Source organism: Cucumis sativus, chromosome 6, assembly GCF_000004075.3.
Source record: "Cucumis sativus cultivar 9930 chromosome 6, Cucumber_9930_V3, whole genome shotgun sequence".
In the NCBI taxonomy this organism is placed as follows: Eukaryota; Viridiplantae; Streptophyta; class Magnoliopsida; order Cucurbitales; family Cucurbitaceae; genus Cucumis; species Cucumis sativus.
Genome location: NC_026660.2, coordinates 2709797 through 2733477, shown reverse-complemented (window position 1 = coordinate 2733477; position 23681 = coordinate 2709797). Strand labels below are relative to the sequence as shown.

Here is a 23681-nt window from a genome sequence, read left to right as displayed (position 1 = left end):
CACTCCCTCGACAATATCCCATGAAAAATGTATCATTCATTCTTTTTTCTTTTCTTTTTTGTATGCAAATTTTAAATTCACATATTTACTTTTAAAAAAATCATGTGAAATTTTCAGTCTTTCTTTATTACTACAAATGTAGTTAATGTTATTGAAGTAGTGAAACATCGAGATAATTTTTTTGACATTTTTTAGTGTGTTTATAATATAGTGCCCGATGCCCCCTATGTAAACTTTTTAGTTCTGCCACTGCACCTACCTTCTTAGATTACTTTCTTTGATACTATCTTATACTACTTTAATCCAAAAACTTAACTTAATGGATGAAAACAATCTTAATGTTATAACTAACAAATTCAATTATTTATCTAATTAGAATGTTAAAGGAAGAGAAATTTTTAAAAGTAGTAGATTTTACAAAATATTTATAACCTATAAAAAATTCTATCAATGATAGTCATTGATATGCTATAGTGATAGAAGACTGTCAGTGATAAAATCCAAAATTATGCTATAACTTGTAAATATTTTAATTTATTTTATTATTTTTAAAAATACCCGTTAAAAAAACCTAATAAAATAAAAGTTTATACATTATTTATAATATGATTCTATAATTCAAGAAATTGTAAGATACAAATGGTAATTATTAGGGACTTATTTCAAGCTCATTAAAGCTATACATTCTTTTTTTGTATTTTGTATTATTAAAATTAAATTTATTTTGTATTTTGAATTACTAAAATTGAATTATTTTATACAATTTCATCATGCTATAAGTTTCTATCCTTTGTTAACCAAATAGTTGAATTTATAATCAAATTTTGTAAACACAAAGCAATAATTTTAAAAATAAGGACTCTTAGAAATAAAAGATAGCTTCATTTGTAAAAATAAAACAATCATTTAAAAGTTAATTAAAAATTTTATCATGTAAATTTTTCTAAATTTTTAATATTAAAGAAATCAATTAATATATGAACTAGCATAGTATAACAAACTAAGTTAAAAAAAATTGTTTGGATTTATCTCATATTTGAAATCACTTTTCTCCAATTTCAATCACATTCATAAAAAAATGAAAATGAAAAATTTGAATATCTAAAGATTCATTACTTAAACCAACCCAATCTATGTATTTTATGGTTGGATTAGATTGAGATCATTTTTTTTTTAACAATTAACGATTAGTTGGATTGTAAATTTATACAACCAAAACTATAAGGTTGAGTTTCAACCCAATTCAACGGAACCTCTACTTTGCCGTGAATAATTTACTTTAAATAAATTTTATTTCTTTTACGAACTCCATTAAAAAATAGTTTAATTAATAAAAAAATTACTTTACCTATTTGGAGGATTTTATGTTATTTGATAATTAATGCGATAGATATGTTTTCTAAAATAAATTTTGAGTTTATACAATTTTATTTAAGTACTTTTTCTTAAAACAACATTTTAATTCAAAATACATTTTAAATTATTTCTTTATTAAGTGAGCATCTCTTTTAAAGGGTTAAATGAATATAAAAAATATGTAGTCAATAAAAAAGTTATATATAATAAAATTTAACAAATTTTATTTTGGAAAGTATAAAATACACCTTATAACAATAAAGTTATTTGATAATGATTCGTTTACTGAAAAAACATATTTATAAAAAGGTATTCCAAAATGAAAGTGGAAAATGAAGATGATATAAGAAAAGTGATTTTATGTTAATGTTTTAATACATAATGAATTCTATAAGATATAATGCATTAAAAAATAATTTTGGAATGGATGTTAAATTCTTGAATTATATAACAAAACTTTGTTTTTAGCGGAAACATGTTACTTTTATTTTTAAATATAATTTTTTTCAAAGTTTATATGATTTTTTGTTAAGAAGAAGATTGTATTCGTTAAAGAAAGCGTGAAAACTTCTATTGGAGGGAAGAGCTTAGTACATGCACTTTAGATAACTTTTTTTTTAATCTACTTGTTGATGTTTAAAATCAAATTAAAAATTATTTTTTTAAATATAACAATTCATTATTTATTAAAGCACCAACTTTATAATTTATTCTAGGAAGGAAAAAAGAAAAAGAAAAACTTAGTACACTTGTCTAGTATCTCATATCATACCAAGTGAATAAATTATTTGTTAAGAAGAAAAAATAAATTTACATACTATTTTATAGAAAAATGTGATTATCTATTATGCTCTAGCACACTATACATCAAATAACTAATTTTGGAAAAATAGTTGAGTTTGGAAAATAAAAAAACAAATACATATACAAGATTTTTATAGAAAAATGTACGCACATGTGAGTTTAAATTATTGAAAATTTTAAACATTTTAATTTCTAAAATTTATCATAATTTATTGCAAAATCATAAATTTGTGATGAACTTTTATTAATTACTTGATAAAACTATTTAACTTCTAAAATTTTTAAAATTCTAAAATAAAATAAATTTAAAGTTTTTATTACTTTTAATGAATATCTTAGGACAAAAATTGAGAAGCTACTTTCATATTTTTACTCTTACACGTTCTATTACCTTTAACTATAATTAATAATTAGATTCTAATAAAAGCTAAATAATTCATACACAATAAAAGTGTATTAACCACACTTCATCATTTTATTAATAAAACAACTCTAATAAAAAAAATTAATTAAAAAAACATGAGCAAAGAATTATTCTTTTACCATGTCTACGATTTTCCATTGATACATTCTAAACAAAGAAAAATTTTCATGGTTACATGATTCAAACATATTTCATAAAAAATGCACATACATATATTTAGATCACATGTTTACATTCTAATAAAAAAAAATCTAAGATTATATGATTTAAACATCCATAAAGGAATACAAGAAGACATATTTATATATAGAAGTAAATAAATACAACAAAAATAAAAAATAAAAGAGAACGCAATAATGATTATTTGATTTCTTCTTTTATCTTAACAGCTTTTTGTCGTGGCTTATGAGTTTGAATGGAAGAAAAGAATAAAATATTTATACTAAAAAATTTCAAAGAGAAGGAAATTGGGAGATAGAGAAGAGTTAATAAGAGAGAAGAGAATGTGAAAAGTTGAGAGATAAAAGGTTAAAAGAAAGATGAAAGAATGAATGAGGAAAAAATAAGTTTTAATAAGAGAATTAATTAATTAGAGAGAAAAGTGACTTTTTTTTAGATATGGAGAGAGTTATTTTCTTACGTTTAGGAAAAAATAGTGGAAGGAGAGAATAATAAATTAATTAATTAAACAACATAAAAGTAAAATATAACCCATCATAAGATTCAACCATCATAATAATAAAATAAATTTAAAAAATTAATTTAATTTAGTAATTAACTACATTAGTTTTTGTATTTAAATGACAAAATTGCCAACAAAATAATAATAAAAACCTTATAATGAAATGACAAAGTTGGAACAAAAAATGTCTCCCCATCCATACTTTTATACTATAGAAAAAAAATATATATTCATAGAAATTAAAAAGGTTACCCACATGCGAGCTAACACAGTCCATCATCTTCTATTTCCTGCTTTACTTAAGGAAATAAGAAAAAAAAAACAAGTAATAAATAAGGTTGTCTTCTTCTCGAGTATGTATAGCTAGTTAGTTGAGTTAGGGGTGTCAAGGAGTTAAGTGCATATTTGCATCTCTACCCTTTCTTTGTGATCTTCTTCAAAAGTGTTTCCACCTTCAGATACTAAATAATGAACTTTTGGAGAAAAAAATGTGATGGAAAGAGTAACAAACTAATGGAAGAAAATACTCAATAATATTGGTAGAAAGAAATCAAGAAATCCATTTATATAGTAGTGAAAGAGTAAATTGTTTATTTGTTTCACACTTTTTTACACATTAAAAATTAGAGGATGAAAACAATTTTGAGGACATCAAGTAAATAGTTGATGAAATGAACATTAGAATTATGGCATATGTTAAATGTTTGAAAATTGGAGATTTTCAAACAAAGCTACCATATCTTTGCAAAACGGCATCTCCACACTTTAACATTCTCTCCCTACACTTTAACATTCTCTCCCTTTTCTACATTCTTACGTTGACACCATCATTTTCTTTTTTTTACCTTTCCTTGTTTTCCTTTTATATCTATATATTACTCATATCTATATTAATTAACACAATATGTTCAATAAGTTAAGTTACATCAAAATTAAATAGAAACTAATTAACAGTCAGTGACATTTTCTTGAACATTTTTAGTAACTAATGGCCTCCGTTGTCTTAATAACTTTTAAGACAACTTTTATCAATCAATCAAATTTGTTGAATAAGTAGTATTTATTTATGAGATAAATTATGATATTCAATAAGTAAAATTATCCGCATGATACATAAAAATGTTTTGAAAGTTATTTTCACAAACCAACGTGAATCCTTTAAGCATGTTTTGTTGTCACACGTATGTATCATAAGTAAATTTTCATAAAGTCACTCAGTAAAATTGTTTCATGCTAAGTAAACTTAATTTTTTAGTTCTTATTGGTGCAATTATTAATATTAGTACTAACTTTCAATTATTTAAAGTTTGTCTTAAAAATACTTTCATAAACTCATGATTTCTTTCGTTCAAATGTAATTTCGATTAATTATAGAAGTAGGTTACATAATTTTAAAACATACAACCCTTAAATGAAGTAATTTTCCATCAAAAGATAGGAATAATATTTTTGTTTCAAGTAAGGATCACTTTCTTGTTGGGTATGGTAGTGGAAAATGCCAATCAAATTCATATATGCCTATCTTGATATGGTTAGGCCATCAGCTTTTTTGGTCCACATTTATTTTGGCATTAACTTGTACACAAAGTACTTCCTGTTATTAATAATATTGATATTAAAAAGAGAGAATAGAAAAAGGAGGCAAGTGGGTGTGTGAGAACTAAAAGAAAAGAAGAAAAAGATTAGAGATGTGTGTCTTTCCAAGCTGTGTGTTTCCAAAGTTAGCTATTTTTGGATGATCTTTTCAGTATTTGGAAGATAATTTACCTTCGATTATGATGGCAAAGTAAGGCCAATTTTTATGTCTACAGAGAAGGGGAAAAAAAACTTATCTTCAAAGGATTTGATTGAATTTACTTAACAAAAAAAATTGTTTTTCAAAAAAACTCAATTTTGTTTCAACTCTTTTAATAAAAAAAATGTTTAAAATATACTTTTAATGGTGGTGAAATACCTCTATTTTTTTTTCTCTAAAATGACTTATTTCTTAAATTAAACTCTTGAGAATATTATTGAACGAAAAATTTTGGACCAATCACAAACTGTCTTGTCATTTTCCAAATTAAAATATGAATAATTGAATTTAGGACCAATTAAAAATTGACATGTGTTCCAAATTGAAATTAAGGACATAAATTGACAAATCCTATTTAAGATCAACACTTAAGATGAAGGTCATTGTTAGTAATAAGGGTTTTGAAGGAAGTTTTGAATGAGTATTTTGTTAAACAATTGTGTAGAAAGTTAAATGATCGTTTGAATGCTAAATAATCACGTAAGAAAGATAAACAATCGTATGAAAAGTTAGACGATCGTGTAGATAACTAAATGATCGTGTAGGAGGTTGTAGGCAAAAAAGAAAATTTAAAGAAGCACTCGTTCAACACTAAGAATTAGGCATCCTGATGTGACCAGGTGAGAAAGAGTTTAGTATTTTAAGAAGATAAGGTAAGCATTTCAAGAGATATGTCTAACCTTGAGTTGATGGTTGGTTGCATGTTGAGCTTAAGATGGTAGCATGGTCTAATGAGTTATAAGTTTAAGTGTTGATCTGCTTGTTGAGAATCACTAGGCGAGAAGAAGAAGCCAAAGTTAAGCATTTTGAAATGAAGAAAACTAAGCATTTTGTGAGTGATTTTTATAAAGGTATAAGTATTTTGGAAGCTTTCTTTCTAAGTCTTGTGTCGTACGCATACATTATTATATGTTACATTGTTGATGTTAATGTTGTAATTTGAAAAGAAAACTAATGTTTCTTGATTGTTGATTGTGATGCTTGTATGTGAGTAAACCATTAACCTTATTCCTTTCAATAAGTTAACTATTACGTGATGTGCACATAATGAGTAAAGGCATTAAGTAAACGCCCTTAAGCAACGAAAAATGTGCCAGAAAAATTCCCAAGAGATGCTGGCAAGATGAATCTCGGGTCTATGCAAGGGATTAGTTCATGTTCTTGGTGCAAAAGAAATAAGTAATGGCTAATGGCTAATGTATAATTTATATGTTTTATAAAATGAGACACTGTGAGACTATGCTTATGAAAATGAAAAGTGATTTTTGTAATTGAATTGAGAATTTCTCAAAAGGTATTTCTAAACTGTCACTCACTAAGTCATAGATTTTCGGTTTAAGCTTTTCCTACCCTAAGTTGTAAGAAGCTAAGAGATCGAATTGAAAGCTAAGCGATCTATAAGGAAGCTAAGCGATTAGCACTAAGCAACTGGTCAATGAGCTAAGCGATCGAACTAAAGAGCTAAGCGACCGTTGAAGGTTAAAGACTGTGAAGGCGTTTAAGATTCTTATTTGAGTCTTGTTGTAAAGAAAGCATGAATTCTGTTTGTATTTGGTGTAAACTGTTAAGTTAATAAAGAGTAGAAGTTATGTTTATTCCGCTTCATTGTTTGGTGCTTATTGCTTTGTAGTTAAAGAGTTTAAGTAAAGCTAAGTTAAGTGAGTTAAGTTGGTTGTTAAAGTTATTTTGCGGTGTTGTGCTTATTAAATTTAAGTTGTTTGATTTTGGTCGTTGGAGTAATTCCGCTTACTAGACATTCAGTATGCTATCTTGCTGGGAGATACACGTTGAGTGTCTAGGTGGCACGCCTCCATTAGGTCGTGTAAAGTGACTTTTGGGACGAGGCGTGACATTTTGATGACTCCACGTATTTTCATCATGACCATTGGGTCAAGCTAAAGTTGAATTGAGCCTAACAAAAAAAAAAAAAAAAAAACTTAATTTAGTCCATATGCTAAATAAGGTTCAAATCGATATTATCACACCCCCCTTCTTGGACCACCTACTCTTGATTTGAGAGATGACAAGAAGTCAACTGATGTCGTCTCTCCTTCAACAATACCAGCTAACCCTAGCCTCTAAATCCTTACTTAAAACTGTAATAGAAGTTTATAACCCAATTTTTAAATAAAGAAAATTCAAGGGCATCTCATTTTATTTATAAACTTTTAGATGATTATCTTACAAAGATTTTGTCAAGACAAGACTTTTAAAACAAATAAGTCGTGTGTATATACAACATAATTGACTATGATCTAGTACTACCTCAAACATGATCACTTTACAAATCTCCTATTAGATTGGTCGGTGGGCCAGCAATAAGCTCAAATCAAGGAAACATGATCATTACATGGAATGTCAAAAAACATTTTGAAAGAATGAGCTAAAAATGTCTGGTGAGCGATGATTTTCTAAAACATGATTTCCAAATAGTTATTCCAATGCTCAACTTTGAATGTATAGATCATTGTAAAATTAACATGATAAAGCTTTAGAAACATTTGAGAAATCTTTAATCATTCAGAATTACATTAAGTTATCAAATACCAACTCTTAGTTATACATTCACATAATTGAACATAGGCTAGTATATTCCACTTGTCCTGAAAATAGGGTATTTATACTCTAATTAGTCCATAACAATAAGAAAATATCTAAACTCCAAGCAAAAATTTCTAAAACACTAAAAAATGTCCAAATATGGCATGTGGGCTGGTTGACACACAGGCATGGACAGTAGTCTGCTCGCACGTGTAGGGCCCAAGGGCCTGACAATGTTCTAACCTTGCAAGGCCATGCACACGGTGCGCGCCTCACAGCCACACGCAGTGTGCTATGTATCTATGCAGATGACTGGTCGCGTGCTATGTGTATCACGCACCATGTGTTGTGCATGATTGATGATGTCTTTGTGCTGGCAGCTCGTATGGCCTAAGCACGTGCCTTACGTTGCTTACTCTTGTCCTGAACATGCTAATAACTTGTTGAAATACAAGTTGAATAATGAGACCAAATGCTTAATAAATGTGTCATAACGCATGGTTTATGTTGTAAATCCATAAATATTCAGAAGTACACTTCACATAAGCATCATGCTCGTTTCACTCTGTTTTTAGTATCTTAATTACATAGGATTTGAACAAAAGAAGAAGCTAGCAAATCATAGAGGAACTTTCCTGAAGACTACACAAGAAGACTTTATTACTACGCGAGAAGAGGTTCGTCAGAAGACAAAAGTGGTGCACATGGAGTTTATGTGACTTGAGATAGGTAGCTTTCGATGCTGACATGCATGTTCAGGAGATAGAAGTTTCTAGCCCGAATCTACCTATAAAATGATTCCATCACCATAAGAAGGAGAGCAAAGTCTGAATTGACCGTCACAAAGAGGCCTGAATGGGCTAAATCCTAGAGAGTGGTAGAAAGGAATCCCTTACCATCATTTGTAAAACATTTCTTCTTCTTCTCCAGTTAGTCTGTAAGTGAGAACTTGAGATCTGAGTAGAGAAAAGTTCATCCCTCATCTTCCTCTAACTTGTAATGTAATTTCTACTTTTTCCATTTTTGTACTTATTTATAATGTGTTTATTCATATTGTACAATTGCCAAAGGCCTATGTATAATGTGTTAAGTGCCAAAAATACTAAACTTAAAACTTAAAACTTTGTTTCGTTTTAACCAAGATTTTTTAACACACTTCACAATAATATATGAAGAAAAACACTTAAACTCTTGACTTTAAAACTAATACTAAAATACAAAATATAGTAAAATACGCATTTATTATTGGTGTGAAGTGTCTAATCACTGTACTTAGTGGATGGTTTTGTAATGATAATTTTTTTTTAATGAAAATCATTTTTAAAAGAAATGAATGAAAATCTAGGAAACTATTGGAATTAAAAAAAATAAAGTGTAATTAATATCTAATTAATGTATTTAGATTTTAATTATTAATTAACTTAACAAGTCATGTCATGTAAGTTTACAAATTTCTTTTCAATTTTTATTTAACAAGTTTTAAAATTGACAAAATTACCATTAATATTATACTTTCAAATACTTAAATGAAATTGGCAAAATGGGGAGAGAAAGCTTCTTGTTTTAATAGTACAGATATAGATACTATACTACTAATTAGTAACATGTGCAATTTGCCATTTTGTTTTAATATATAAAAAAAAATGGGATTTGTATAAATTGCACATATAATTTCTATCAACATCAAAATAAGCATACACAATATCATATTACATTCTCCCATATATATTCTATAACTAACTATTAGATGATTTATTATTTAAATAATTAAAAAAACATGTACCAAAACTAAACTAATATAGTTTGGTTAATTTGGAAAAGTGTAAATTAAAATATGCACAATATTTCACATTTCAAGGGGATTAATTTCATGATAACAAATTTTCACCCACAGCCAAATTGAAAATTTAATGGGAAAATCAAAACTTATTTCAGAGCTTAAATTAACTTTAGAATTTCTTTTTCGATATCTTCGAAACTCTTTTAGGCTCACCTATTTCTTACAACCTCATACGACACATTTTCTTCCAATTTTGCACCACTAAACTGTTCATAAATTGCTTAATCGATCATTCTTTTATCATAAACCCTTCTTCACTACCCCAACATACAAATAAAGAAATTTTTAGAGGGTGGGTTGAGAAAGAAAAAGAAATAAATTACAAAAAAAAGTGATTTTATATAAAAAGAAATGTCGACTTTACAAGTTACAACTAGAAGTTGTATTAAAAAAATGTTATAGGGAGAGACTTAAAAATTACAAAACATTCTATTATTGATGTAAGACCATTATATAAAATAAAATATCTATGGAAGCCAAAAGGATTATACCTTAGTTTGACAACATTTGTAAGCATGTATATAAATCTCTTATTAATTCAAAAATATTGCTATGCATTCTTGAAAAAAAGTTGAAAAAAAAAATACACAACAAACAAATTAACATAAACAATAAACAAATTAAGAAAAATGAATTAAGATTTTGGAGAAAAATATAGTAGAGAACTTTTTTTTCCTCCTAAACTATTTTTTAACGTCTTGTTTGGTAATCATTTTGTTTTTAATTTTTTCTCGTGAAAACTAATTAAGCTTATAAACACCTCTTCCACATGAAAATTTCTTGAATTTGATAACTACTTTCTATCAATGTTTTGGCAAATTTTAAAATAAAAAAATAGTTTTTACAGTCGTTTTTGTTTTTAGAATTTGACTAATAATACAACTCTCTACTTAAATTAACTAATATAAAATTATAGTAAGAAAATGAATTCAAAAAATCAAAGACAAAAAAAAAAAAAATGGTTAGCACATGACGTCTAAATATTTAGTTATGTTTTTGGTTGGACACAAAGATTTAAATCTCCTCCTTTGGTGAATTGATATAATGTTCATTGTCTATGAAAAAAAATCAATAAATTGCATAAAATTTAAAATATCACTGAAGATGCTCTAACTTAAATTTTCTTTTATCTATATAAATGTATCATAACTTCCACTTTAATTATTAGTGTACATCATAAAAATTTTACTTTTTTAAAAAAGGAAAAATTTATATAAATGACATTTGGATTGTACTATTTCTTCAATTGTTTTGAGAATGAGAAGATTTAGAAATAAAGTAAATGAAATGGAATAAATGAATATGAAGAGTAGGAAAAATAGGTGGGGGAGGAATTTTAATTTGATGGCTCCATTATTCTATGATGAAGGAGACAAGTAATGGGCAAAATTTCAAATTCTCTTTCCAAAGTGAATAATGGATGGGATTTGATTTTATTATGCAATAAGAAAGGTGGGATTCTTACGTCCCTTCATAGCTAAGAAGAGGGGGAGGGAAATGGGATCAATTTATCCAATTTCCTCAAGTCAAATGGAGAAATTTGTAAGTCATCCAAATATGAAACAGTAAAACAACCCTTAAAACAATGGTTCACTTCAACCTCAGAACAAGTATATTTAAAATTGTTGTAGCAATTCAAAAATTATAAAAAAAATTCACAAGTCATCTTTTTGGTTTTCTTGCATTTAACCATTATTGTTTTACAATCACAAATTGGTAGAGGATACCGAAATGATTAATATAGAATTTTAAAGATTTATTATTTCTGTTGTTGTGAAATGAAAAGCTCAATTTGATATCGTAGAATCTTTACATGGAAGTTGAAAGTTTGAATTGATATTTATTTGCCAAATAAGAACAATCTTTGGTTATCGTTGGTTGAAGAATCTATCTATTTTATTGATATTGTGGAATATTACAGCATTTCAACAGTCAAACAATTAATTTTAACATAACCTACAAATTAAGCTTAACTATTATGAGTATATATATTAGTAGAGTATTTGAAACTTTTTATATTAAGTAATTTTAGAAGAATTTTTTTTTGAAGTGGTAGCTAATTAATCAAAAACAAATTTGAAAAACTTTGAAAGAGTTTATAGGAAGAGATGCATCCTCAGTTTTCTTTTTTCATATTTTATTCTTCCACTGCTGTCGGTGGAGGATTTTTCTTCTTCTTCTTTCTTTTCTCATTACGAATCTATTTCTTCTTTCTCTACCTTCTTTTCTTTTTCTTTTAACATTTTCTTTTCTTTTCTTTATATATATATATATATTTGAACCAATCTTGTTTCTATTTTTAAAATACTAATTTAGAATTTATTGTTTACAGAAATAAGAAAACATTTCTGTAATTGTTTTAATGTAACGACTTTTTGCTGTTTTTATACTCAAAGTCTTTTTTTCAGCTTGAACTTTAAATTAGGATAATGCTTTATGTGTTAAATTCAATTATTTTCTTATTCGATTCATTATTTTGAACTTTAGGATTCAGGCGTAGAATATATTATTTGTGACTATAAAGACCACCAAAAATGAAAAAGCATCAGTCAATAACCAAGAAGATAGGTGAGATACCTCAGTCACACTCATGGACTTAGTTGCATATTAAACCCTCTAAATCATAATGGATTGTAACATTATAGTTTAATTAATTATAAATTATAGTTAATTATATCAACCCATCAATTGTAGACTAAAACAACTACAATTATGATTAGTTTTTGATCCATTAATTATAGTCGTACTAAGTTAATTCAATTTCTATTTCAATTATTTTAAAGATAAATTTCTATTTCAATAAATATAATATCTTATGATAACAACACTAAAATAATTTATACTATAGTAATAAATAATTGATTATTCAATTCACAAAAGCATAAAAAAAAATTAACTAATCAAACTAGCATCTACTAAATAAACTCAAAATAATAAATCTAATATAAAACATGTAGAAAATGATTTTCAAAACTTGTCAAATTGACTTGAACTTACTACTTTATAAATAAATAAAAAAAACGTATTCCACGCCTAAATTTAAAATAATGAAAAGGTAATATCCTAATTTAAAGCTCAAATTCAAAAAATGATGGACCGAAAAAAAAAACAAAAATTCAATTAAAACAGAGAATATTTTAAAAAATATAACAAACTGGCAAACTATTTAGCCAACAATTTCAAAAATGAAAAAAAAACTCAAAGTTCTACGATGGAAAATTCCTAAAATTATCCGATTAATTTACAACTAATATATTTGAGAAACAATCTTACTTGGTAAATGAACGTTCCAAATCTAAACGATCAAACATAAATCTAAACAATTCTTTGAATAAATTCTTGGTAAGATTTGGTCGTTATATGATCATTTATATTTGGCTCTAGTTTAGATTTGGCTATCCAATACTTCAACGATTTTTTTTCACAATCTTTATATTTGTCACACGATCTAAACAACCAAATAAGTGTTTGAAAAAAATTAAAGAAATTACAAAAAAAGATGATGAAAAGAAGAAAAAAAATCACAGAAAAGAAGAGGGATGATGAGAAGGAAAGACAAACGTGAAATATTTTAAAAAAATAATCAGCTTAATATACTTTTTCACTTTGTTACACGACTCCTAATATTTTGTCGGTTTGTTATATTTATAAAAATTAACCCCAAAACAATTGGAGAAATGTTTTTTTATAAACCATTAATTCTAAATTTAATATTTTTAAAATATAAATAAAATTAGTTGAAAATAAATGAAAAATACAAATTAAACAAAAGAAAATGTTAAAAGGAAAAAAAAAAACAAACAAACAAGTAGCAAAATCTTCAATGGAAGAACTAAGGGTGCGTCTCTCACTTCAATAAATTCAAAAAATCAACTTTATTTTCCTAATATTTTCCAAAACAACATTTTCTAACTACTTTTTTCCAAAAAAAACCCTTATTGTTATTCAATCGACCCCATTTTTGTCCTATACAAATTGTAGTAGATGACCAATATTAAACATTCATTTTGATTTTTGCCCATTTTTAAGATGATTGATTAATGACCATTTGGTTGTTTTAAGGGCTCACTGGTATAGAGATGTCTACGGGACGAAGCGGGATAGGGATGCCACTCCCGTCCTATCTCATTTCCCATTCCCACCAACTTTCCCACGGGGAACTGTTCGAGGATCCCTACAAAATGAATAAAATTATCTTTATTGAACTTCATCTGACATCCTAATATCACATCCTTCTGCCACCTTTCCGACGCCTTTCACCGATCGGTTTGGTCGTTTTATCTTTTCGATCTATATCTTTCTCATATTTTTCTTATTCTGCTCATTTTCTTCAAGTATATCCGATGAGTGCATATTTCTTTCTCCTTCATGTTTATGTAAATTTTGTCATATATAATTTCGATCTAATTTTTCGTTGAAGTTTCAAGTCAATAAAAAGTACAATGAATGCATATTTCGGTCAATCTCCTTCAACTAAATTTTTCATATTATTAATTTTGTTTCTTAAATGGTGAACTATAGTAAACAATATATAATGAATATTTTCTCTTTCTTATTTAAATAGCAAACGTACAACATAAAAAAATATCATATAGTTTATAGTATATATGATATATGATGTATGATATATCATTAAACATTAATCTTTAAGCATCACACATATAATATATAATTAAAAAGCTGACACATAATATTTCATATATGTTACAGTATATATTGAATATCATGAAGCATTAAGCATTAATCATCAGACACAAAATATATCATTAAGCAGCAGACACATAATATATCATATATTGTACCGTATATATAAAATATCATTAGCAATATCTCACACATATTCACCCTTGCATATATTTCATACACAATTGATAATATGAAATGAATATGCATTCACCGAATTCTTTTTTTGAAGATAAATGAAATAAGAAAGAGTGGACAGAGGGAGATCAAGTGTAGGGGAGATCTTTTTTAACAAAATCACCGACATAAAAATATTAAAGGATAATTTTGATTGTAATATTACCATAATAGAATTAATCACATACCATATTTACATAGGATATCTAATAAATCCAAATCTTAATCATAGTCAACTTTCCTTTAATTCATTTTTCTATTTTTTTAATATATTATTAGTAATAAAGATGGATAATTTGGTCTTTTGGGCTCTACATTTGTGTAAAATTAAAGTCCATTAGAACATTTATAAAAAATTTGGCAACATTAGGTCCAAACTTGTAATAAGGCACCCTATTTAGGCTATAGTAGTTAAAACACATTTTTCAAAAAAAGAACCAAGCGCGAAAATATGTACACCTATAGAATAATTTTAAGAAAGGAAAAAGTCCACAAACTCACAACGTGAAATAACAAAAAAAAAAAAAGAACATTTAGATTTATACCAAGAAAAAAAAAGATGAGAAATGAAGAAGAAAGAAATTTTAGTAGAGGAAATGAAGAAATTGGTAAATATTTATATAAATAACCATAATATTGTAAAATAAAGAAAAAGTACTAATATGAAGCGGAGATGAATAAATCGCAAAGAAAAAAAAAGAAAAAGAAGTGAAAATAGTCAACATTATTCAGGGGCAAAATTTGAATTTATGAAAATATTATGTACTTTTTTATTTTGTTACACGAGCTACAAATATTTTTGTGTTTTGTTATATTTATGAAAATTATCCTTAAAAGAAAGAAAGTGGAAGATAAGTTTTTTTTTTAATTAGTTTTTTATACTTAAGAGGATTAATGTACAATTTTAGGGTTTTTTTTTTTTGTAGTTTTTCTAATATTTGATTTGACCGGTATTAGTTTTTTAAATTAAAAAGATTGGTTGCAGTACAATATATGATCGGGTGTTTTAGTATAAAAAGTCATGCACCATATAAAGTTGCAGTACAACATTGTATAAGGGGATTATTTGTTTTAATGTAATATGTTATGTTTAACATTATTTGGGAGCCATACAAAACTATCATTGATAGTTTGCTCAAGATAAAATATATGACAAAATGTAAGCACGATCGAGACATATGATAGACGAAGAGTCTTCTCATATGTTTTCACATTGTATTGATATAAATAATTTTATTTTACCTTTAACTATTTTTCAATTATAAACAATTACTAAAAATACAGTCGTAGATTTTTATAAAAAAAATGATATTAATATGCTAGACCTTGTCTATTCACACAAAACTCTCAATCAACATTTTAATTAGAAAATTAGTTTAGTGAAACAAATATAGATATATGTAGTAATGTTGCTCGACTTTTTAGGTTTTAGGTTTGGCTGTGGTTTCTAAATTTTAGTTTTTTATTATTTTTCTTTAATTTGTTAAAGAACATATTTGATTTGAGAATAGTAAAAATAAATTGGTGTTAGGTCAAAATGTTTAACCCTCCACCATCTAAACAAATAAATTGATTTGTTTTTAAATCTTAAACATAGAATCAATTTTAGTTAAAATTTAAAAACACATTCAATTTTTGTCAAGACTGCATAATTGACACAGGGTCATAACCTATATTTTAATAAATAGTTTGAAAATGTGTAATATTCCTCACCATTTTTACCTCACTTTTATTTTAAGAAATGATCTTGATTTTTGAATTGTCTCCTGAGGTGTTATTTGGATTACAGTAAATTTTAATGCAGTTTTGGTAACGTGGCTTTAAAAGCTTGTCTTTGGTTAGGTGATCTTAATAGCAACTTTCTTTAATTGTACGCTACAAATGTCAAATCACCTTAAAGAGTAAGGCCACAGGAGGAGTTTTATATTTGGAGGTAACTTTGTCATTGCAGATTTCTTTCTTTTGGTAGAGCCTACCAATGTCAAATTACCATAAAAAGAAGAGATAAGAGCAGGAAATTTAAATTTCATCATCTTTTTCTTTCATTTTTTCTCTCTATGACTTAACACTTTCCATTCTCTCTATCTTTTTCTTTCTCTTACTTTCACTCTTTTTAACTCTTTCGCATTGGTTTATCTCATAAGAAAATTGTCCCTCCAATTCAGGTTTATAGATTAGAACAAAAGGAAAAAGAATTGACAGAAGCACTAAGGAGACTTTAAAACTTCTGTTTTAACTTAGTTGTATGTAATAACTGAGTGTATTTTAATAGTTTGAAGTTTGAACCAAATACTTTAATATTAAAAGGACCCTAAACTTCTTTTTCTCTTTGAAAATTAAGCCCTACAAATCAAAAATTAATTCATTAGTTTCTAAAATTTGTTGGCTACATTTAGAAGTGTTTTTAAATCCAACCCAAAATTTGGAAGCTAAAAAAATAGTTTTTGGTTATAAAATTTGTCTAACATGCATCTCATTGTGTTGGGTTTGTTTCTAATTTGATTTTAGGCCCAATCTTAAGTGCTAGACAATTTGTGTAAAGCTTGGATAGGAGTATAATCGGGTTGGCTTGGGTTGGATTGAGAGACATTCTCAAGCCAACCCATATTTTGAGTTATTTTGGTTCACAACCCGAATTAAGTTTTCAACCCAACCCGTGAAATATGGGATGAGTTGGGTTGGGTTGACAAGTTTTTTTTTTTTTTAGAGATGTGAGATCGAAAACGGATAGATCTGAGATCAGAGACGAAGAGATCTGAGATCGGAAACATAGAGATCTAAGATTGGAGACAGATCAATTTTATGTTTGACTAGGACGGAGGAGATCAGAGATGTCTAAGATTGGAGATATCAGAGACGGAGGAGATGTCGAAGGAGACGAAGGAGATCGGAGGAGACAGAGGAACTAAGATCTAAGATCAGCCTGACGGAGGACATGAAGGAGGAGAGACGAAGGCAATGTCAGAGGAGAGACAAAGAAGACGAAGGAGGAGAGAGGGAGCTGAGACGAAGGAGACGTCGGAGATGTTGTGGTGCGAAAGGGAAAGCCGACGGTGAATTACGTGACGGCGTGAGAATTGAGGAAAAGATTTTCGCATGAATCGCGTGGGAGAAAACTTGATCTAATCTCCTTTTATTATTATTATTATTATGTATTATATTAATTCAGGTTGGGTTGGCTTGAATCAAAATTTTCAACCTCCAACCCGACAACCAACCCAACCCGAAAAAATCCTATTCTTTTTAACCCAACCCAACCCAACCCACATTTTAACATAACCCAACCCAATTTTTACAATATGGGTTGAGTAGTCCGGGTTATTCGGGTTCAACCCATATTTTTACACCCCTAAGCTTGGAGGAGAAGATGTCACGTCTCTTGTGATGACAGTAGTACACGTGTATGAAGGTAAGGATTTCCCTTTATTTCTGCACGTTAAGAAAGATAAGAAAAACAAGGAAAGAAAGGAAAAATGAAATGAATTTACCTTTTCTTTACTCTTCGTTTTCTTTGTTCTCTACATTTACAAACCCTAAAGTTTTCTTTATGGTGTGGTTTGGTTTTAATGGAGTAGATCACACACACCACAAATGAAGATGAAGGAGAAGAATAAAGAGACTACAAGATTTACATGGTTGGGGCAATGAAAGCCTACATCCACGGAAAGGATCTCTTTCTTTGATGTTTGAAGATAAGGACAATAGTTTTGCTTCTCTTTTTCTTTTTTCTATATCTACTTGTAAAAGTGAGTGTATGTAAAACTTATATTATTTTTTTAATACACCTTTATATTTATAGTTGTTTTCAGAGATAAGAAAGTTAACAGAAAATTGAAAACCAATGTTGTTTGAATTCAGTTTCTACACATTGAAGTACAATTGTACTTAAAAATGATGCATTACATTGTAAGAATACAAGAGAAAATAGGCTTAATTTTCACAACTTGAAAACAAAAAATAAACTAGTTACCAAACAAAGTCTAAACTTTTAAAAATGGATTCAATATTTTGTATTTTCAACTTTGATATTATGTTCACTTTTTAGTCAGGAGTGAAAATGTCTATTTATCAAATTAAATGGATTTTTTAAAAAAAAAATATAACAAATTTGCAAAATATTTATACTGTATATAAAAAATTTGAAAACAAAATAAGCTCACAGATGGAAAATACAAAAAAAAAAAAAAAAAAAAAAACTTCAGTCAACATGCGATTAATCAGCTATACGCAGACACAAATAATCTTCTTCTAAACGATCGTGTACTATAGTCTAAACAAATTATCTATGATCGTTTAGATCATGATAGACGATCGTGCAGTTCTTTTTTAATGATGAGAAAAAATTGTTCAAATTTAAACAATCGTGTTGACAATGACAAACGATCGAGTTGATTGTGATAAGGATAGTGTAGCCCAATGTAAATGATCGTTAAAACTTCAAATCTAACGATCGTGTTAACCATGCTAAAGAATCGTGTTGATTGTGGTAAGCGATCATTTAGATCATGATACATAATTGTGTAGTTCTTTTTAAACAATGGGAAAAATACTTCAAATTTAAGCGATCGTGTTGATAATTTGAAACAATATTCAAACCATCTTGATATTCTCGAATATAAAAAAAAATAGAGAAGAATTATTGAAACAATCATAAAATAGCTTCAAAGAATCTTGCCTAAAAATGATAAAGATGAAATAAGAAATTTAAACAGAAAAATAAATCGTTGAAAAAGAAAAGAAAGAAAATCTAAAAGAGAAGATGAAAAAATTGAAAAGAAGAAGAAGAAAAAGAAGTGATGAATTATCTGCAATATTCAATGACAGATTTGAAATTTATGAAAGTACAATGGTGACTTCATGATCTTTTATTTTTTTGTTAGACAGATCGTAAATATTTTTTTATTTTTGTTGCATGTAGATTATCTTAAATTTCAAAAAATTATAAAGTCAATTTGAAATCTAATTTTTAGAGTGATGAAAATAATAGGGTTTTGGACTTGTATCATTTCAAAATTTAGGGAATAATTCAAACCAAACTTGAAACTTGAGAGGAGTAAGTATAAGGCGGTTTTGGAGAAATCAAATAGGAACAACACTATGGAGTTAGATTTTCTTCTTCCCATTAAAGAAGCTAAAATACTAATTATAACTTATATCATATTTGGATTTTTTGGTTTTCTTTTTAATGTTTTGTAATGTTTAAAATGTTTGATGTTAATGAACGTATCAAAAGGTTAACTCTACCCAAATTTATATGAAAATATGAATAAAATTTAGGATAGTTTTTATGAATATAACAAATATTTACTCCGTGTAACCAAATGAAAAAATATATGAAGCTGACCATTTTTAAAATATATTCTAGATTTGTTTTTCATTTTTTTCTTTTACCCTTTTGTCATTTTTTTCATCATTTTTTTCTCTTTTTCTTCTGTAATTTTTCTTTTATTTTTTTTTCAAACTGTTATTTGGTTTAAGATCGTGTACCAAATATAAAAGATTGTGAAAAAAAATCGTTTGGATATTTGATAGCCAAACCTAAATGATCGATCATGTACCACAAATAGCTAAATCTAAACGATCGTATATTAAATAATCTTTAAAAAATCTTATAGATTTGATAGTCAAATTTAAACAATCAAATATAAATGATCGTGTAACAAACATGAATGATAGTGTACCAATTCTAAAAAATCTTGAAAAAAAAGATTGAGATTTGATTATCCAAATTTAATGGATCAAATCTAAACGAAGTGTACAGAAAAATCTTTTAAAAAATTGTTTAGATTTGACTACTCAAATTTAAACGATCATATAGCAAATGATAGCCAAATCTACACAAACATGTACAAAGAATCTTGAAAAAATCGTTTAAATTTGGATAAACGAGGGTGTAGGAAAGAACATCGTTTATTAAATATATTACGCGCACTTAGTGCCAATTAAATATAGTAAATATTTTACCGTTTTTTATATTTTTGAAAAGAGTCTTAAAATTTATATATGTAAATTTTTAAAACATAGTAAATAAAAAATAGAAAAATAAAAGAGTGATTTCAATTATAGTAAAATAAACTAAAATATAACAAAATTTTGAATTAAAAAACTTCTATTATTATCTATAAATGTGGATAGTAATAATTATTAACGTGTATGTGAATGTTAGGAGTTGATTAGAGTAAGAAAACGAATACAGGAAAACACAACACATTTATGGTTAGGTTAGGGAGGGGATAGGGAAGGAGACAGGAGGGAAAGGAAGGCAGAGAAATCTCGTGAAAGATGAAAAGAAGAGAAAAAGTGAATGGGTTGAATCCAATTGAATTGTTTTGTTTATGTGTTGGTTGTATTTATTGTTTGTGGTTCCACCCGGAGTTAATAATAATAAAAGATAAAAGAGATTCAAATTGATTCTCCTCTCTCTCGTTCACTCGACACCGCGCCCCTAACCCCACTCCTCACTGCACCATTTCCCTTCTTCCTTATCCTCTCTCTCTATTCTTCATTTCCAAAATAATACCTCTATTTTAATTCTTTTATTTCTTTTTTAACTTATTTACATACCTAAGTAAAAAAAATAAAAAAGAAGAAGATATTTTTCTCTTCCCTATTTTCTATATTTACTAAGGAACCACACCTTATAACTTCACCTTTCAAACCATCAACTTTTTTTCTATAAACAAACAAAAATACTATCCCAAAATCTTTCTCTTTCAAAGTCATTTCTATTTTTTCAAAAATTATCATTATCAATACTATTGAAATTAATACAAAAGTTAAACATCATGTTGTAATATAATAATTGATAAACACAATAATTTAATATCACACAATAACAAGGGATGGAGAGACACATAGATTTGTAACCAAGTTTGGTACAATTATCACTTACTTTGAGGTTGTATGCCCCAATGAAAAGAAACATCATCTCATAAAGGTTAAATGATTACAACAAAATATTATTACGATAGATTTGCTCCTCAATCACTCATGTAAAATCTATGAAGCATAGATACTTCACATCATAAAAGTATTCATAGGTGGGATTTGGTTAAACATTAATTGTGTATAAAAGGACAAAACATATCATCTTCTTCCTCAAAGCCACCTCAGCTGCCGACTCTCTCTCCCACAGTTCTTCATCAATCTTCGTCGCCACTTTTTTCTTTGTCCAACCTCATCTGGACCATTTGTGTGTCATCCACCGTCACTATCCTTTGTCCTTGCCGCTTACCGATTTTGGTTAAGATCGGTGAACTAGGTGAGTGTTTGAAGTTTTTATCGTGAGATTTTAATACCATAATTGCTTTTGGTTACATGCCTAATTCCTGTGACAAAGCTTGAAAATTTAAGTGGTGAATTTTTCCATCTAGGCTTAGAGGAATTTTCAACCTCCAATTGGGTAAGTATGGTAAGCTAAGGTAATTAAAATTTTAATTTTAATTTTGATTATGCACACGTGGGATTTATGGTTTCCTTTGCAGCAAGCAATTTAGCATAACTTGAGGTAAAGGTTCTACTAATTGTTAATTGTGAAGGGTAGCCATTGAGTTTAGTTTTATGATGTTGTCCACAAGTTTTATGATCTGAAATTTCATCCATCTGATCTGTTAGCCACAATTGATGGCAAAAAGATTCATTTCAACACGAAGGTCATAAACGAGTTGTATGACTTGCCCAACGACATGGAATACTTAGGGCAAGATATAATTACAAAACCAAAAAAAAGGTTGGACAAGGAGACGTTGAAAGTGATAGTGTGGCCAGGCGCAAAATGGGAAGATTTCAATTGTACCCACATCAGCTGACTATTAAGGCGAATGTGTGGTTGTTTTTCAATGGAAAAAGAAGATCCTTCCCACATGCCATGATAGTACAATTTTAGTGGATTACACGATGATCTTGTACTGGATTATGAAGAAGAAGGTGATTAACTTGGGCGAAATTATCAAAACTGACATCCTCGCATGGATCGAAATGCCTAAAGGAGCCATGCCCTTTCCCTCAACAGTGGAGAAGTTGTGTTTAAAATTTCTTTCTTTATTGACTAGATACCCCCAACAAGATATTCCAAACAGGGTTTGCACTTAGGCGGGATTAAATAGAGTCATAACACTTCATCAAAATAATAAAGAAGAATGCCGCTTGAAGACAGGGGTCAAGTTAGAGACCCTAAAGGAATGAATCTGAATGAATAAATACTTCTACTTCTATCACACCCCGTTCCGCACACAACCTTGCTTGTCATGAGAGACGTGATGCTACTTGAGCATCTTTGACACGGCTAAACGTCAAAGACACTCAATTTTGAGGTCCTTAAGCTTTGCTTAATCACCTAGTCTTTTGAACTTAAACTTAACCTTTAACTTTAGGTGATACAAACAACTTACCACAACAATAATACTTGGCAGAAAAACAACTGAACGCATAACAGAAAAAACCAAACTTATACACTACAAGAAATAACATATACGATACCTAACGAAAAAGGCTATAATAGACTTTTTATAGCTTTCTTCGAAAGTCCTGACAGCCCATGTTATTAAAAGTCTGAAACTTTTTATAGCGTTTTTATGAAGCTATAATGAGTGCTGTTGTAGAGTATGAGGATGTAGCCTATATACGTTCCTATAAAAACATTTGATAGCGTTTTTCTTTAGAGCAGTTTATATAGCTTAAACAATGTGCTATCTATAACATATAATAGCATTTTTTTCAATGCTATAATATAGTATTTACAGCTACAATATTAAGCTATAATATAGAATTTACAACTTTAATATTAAGCTATAATAATGTCATTTAATCCTTTTCAATTATTATAATAATTATAGTAACATTTTAATTGCATTTCATTTTCTTGCTATATTAATCTTTGTTAAAGCTTTAACTTATGACTATGAAAGAGATAATTTTTTTCTCAAAAATAATTTTTGAATTAATTAGCTTTTAATAAATTTTAGTTTAAGCACTCATTTTCATTTAAATCTACACATAAATACTTCATAGCACAATAAATACTAATAACTTCCGTTCATAATCTATTAAAATTAAAAAAATAAAGTATTCAGTAATTTAATAAACTTAATAATACAAAACTAAATAAAATATTTAGTGAAGAATGTAACAACACAAGTTTAACAATGCTAAACTAATAGAACATACAAGCAAAACCATATCATGGAAGTGCTCGTCTATTTCATCAAGTCACAACAAAATTTTGGACTTGATTTGACTCACAAGATTATGGATGAAAATATGACAGGATATATTATGTTGAATATGTTTAATCTTCAAAATAGGGATGGTAGCATTAGTTGTAGCTTGTACCATTCACCTCAAAAAAGAAATTTCATGGAATAAGTAAACCAAAATCCAT

The 23681-nt window shown here is 27.7% G+C and overlaps 3 long non-coding RNA genes across 3 annotated transcripts; all 3 read left to right on the top strand.

Moving 5' to 3' along the window:
• The first annotated feature begins 5506 nt into the window (after positions 1–5506).
• Positions 5507–8677, top strand: LOC116404412. The gene is made up of 2 exons (XR_004217261.1): positions 5507–5912; positions 8194–8677. It is a non-coding gene; the product is annotated as an uncharacterized LOC116404412 (long non-coding RNA).
• Positions 8678–16292: 7615 nt separating this feature from the next.
• On the top strand, positions 16293–18155 carry LOC105435752. Its single transcript, XR_969693.2, has 2 exons — positions 16293–17711; positions 17878–18155. It is a non-coding gene; the product is annotated as an uncharacterized LOC105435752 (long non-coding RNA).
• Positions 18156–21217: 3062 nt separating this feature from the next.
• LOC116404410 lies at positions 21218–23150 on the top strand. The gene is made up of 2 exons (XR_004217258.1): positions 21218–21563; positions 21676–23150. It is a non-coding gene; the product is annotated as an uncharacterized LOC116404410 (long non-coding RNA).
• Positions 23151–23681: the final 531 nt, after the last annotated feature.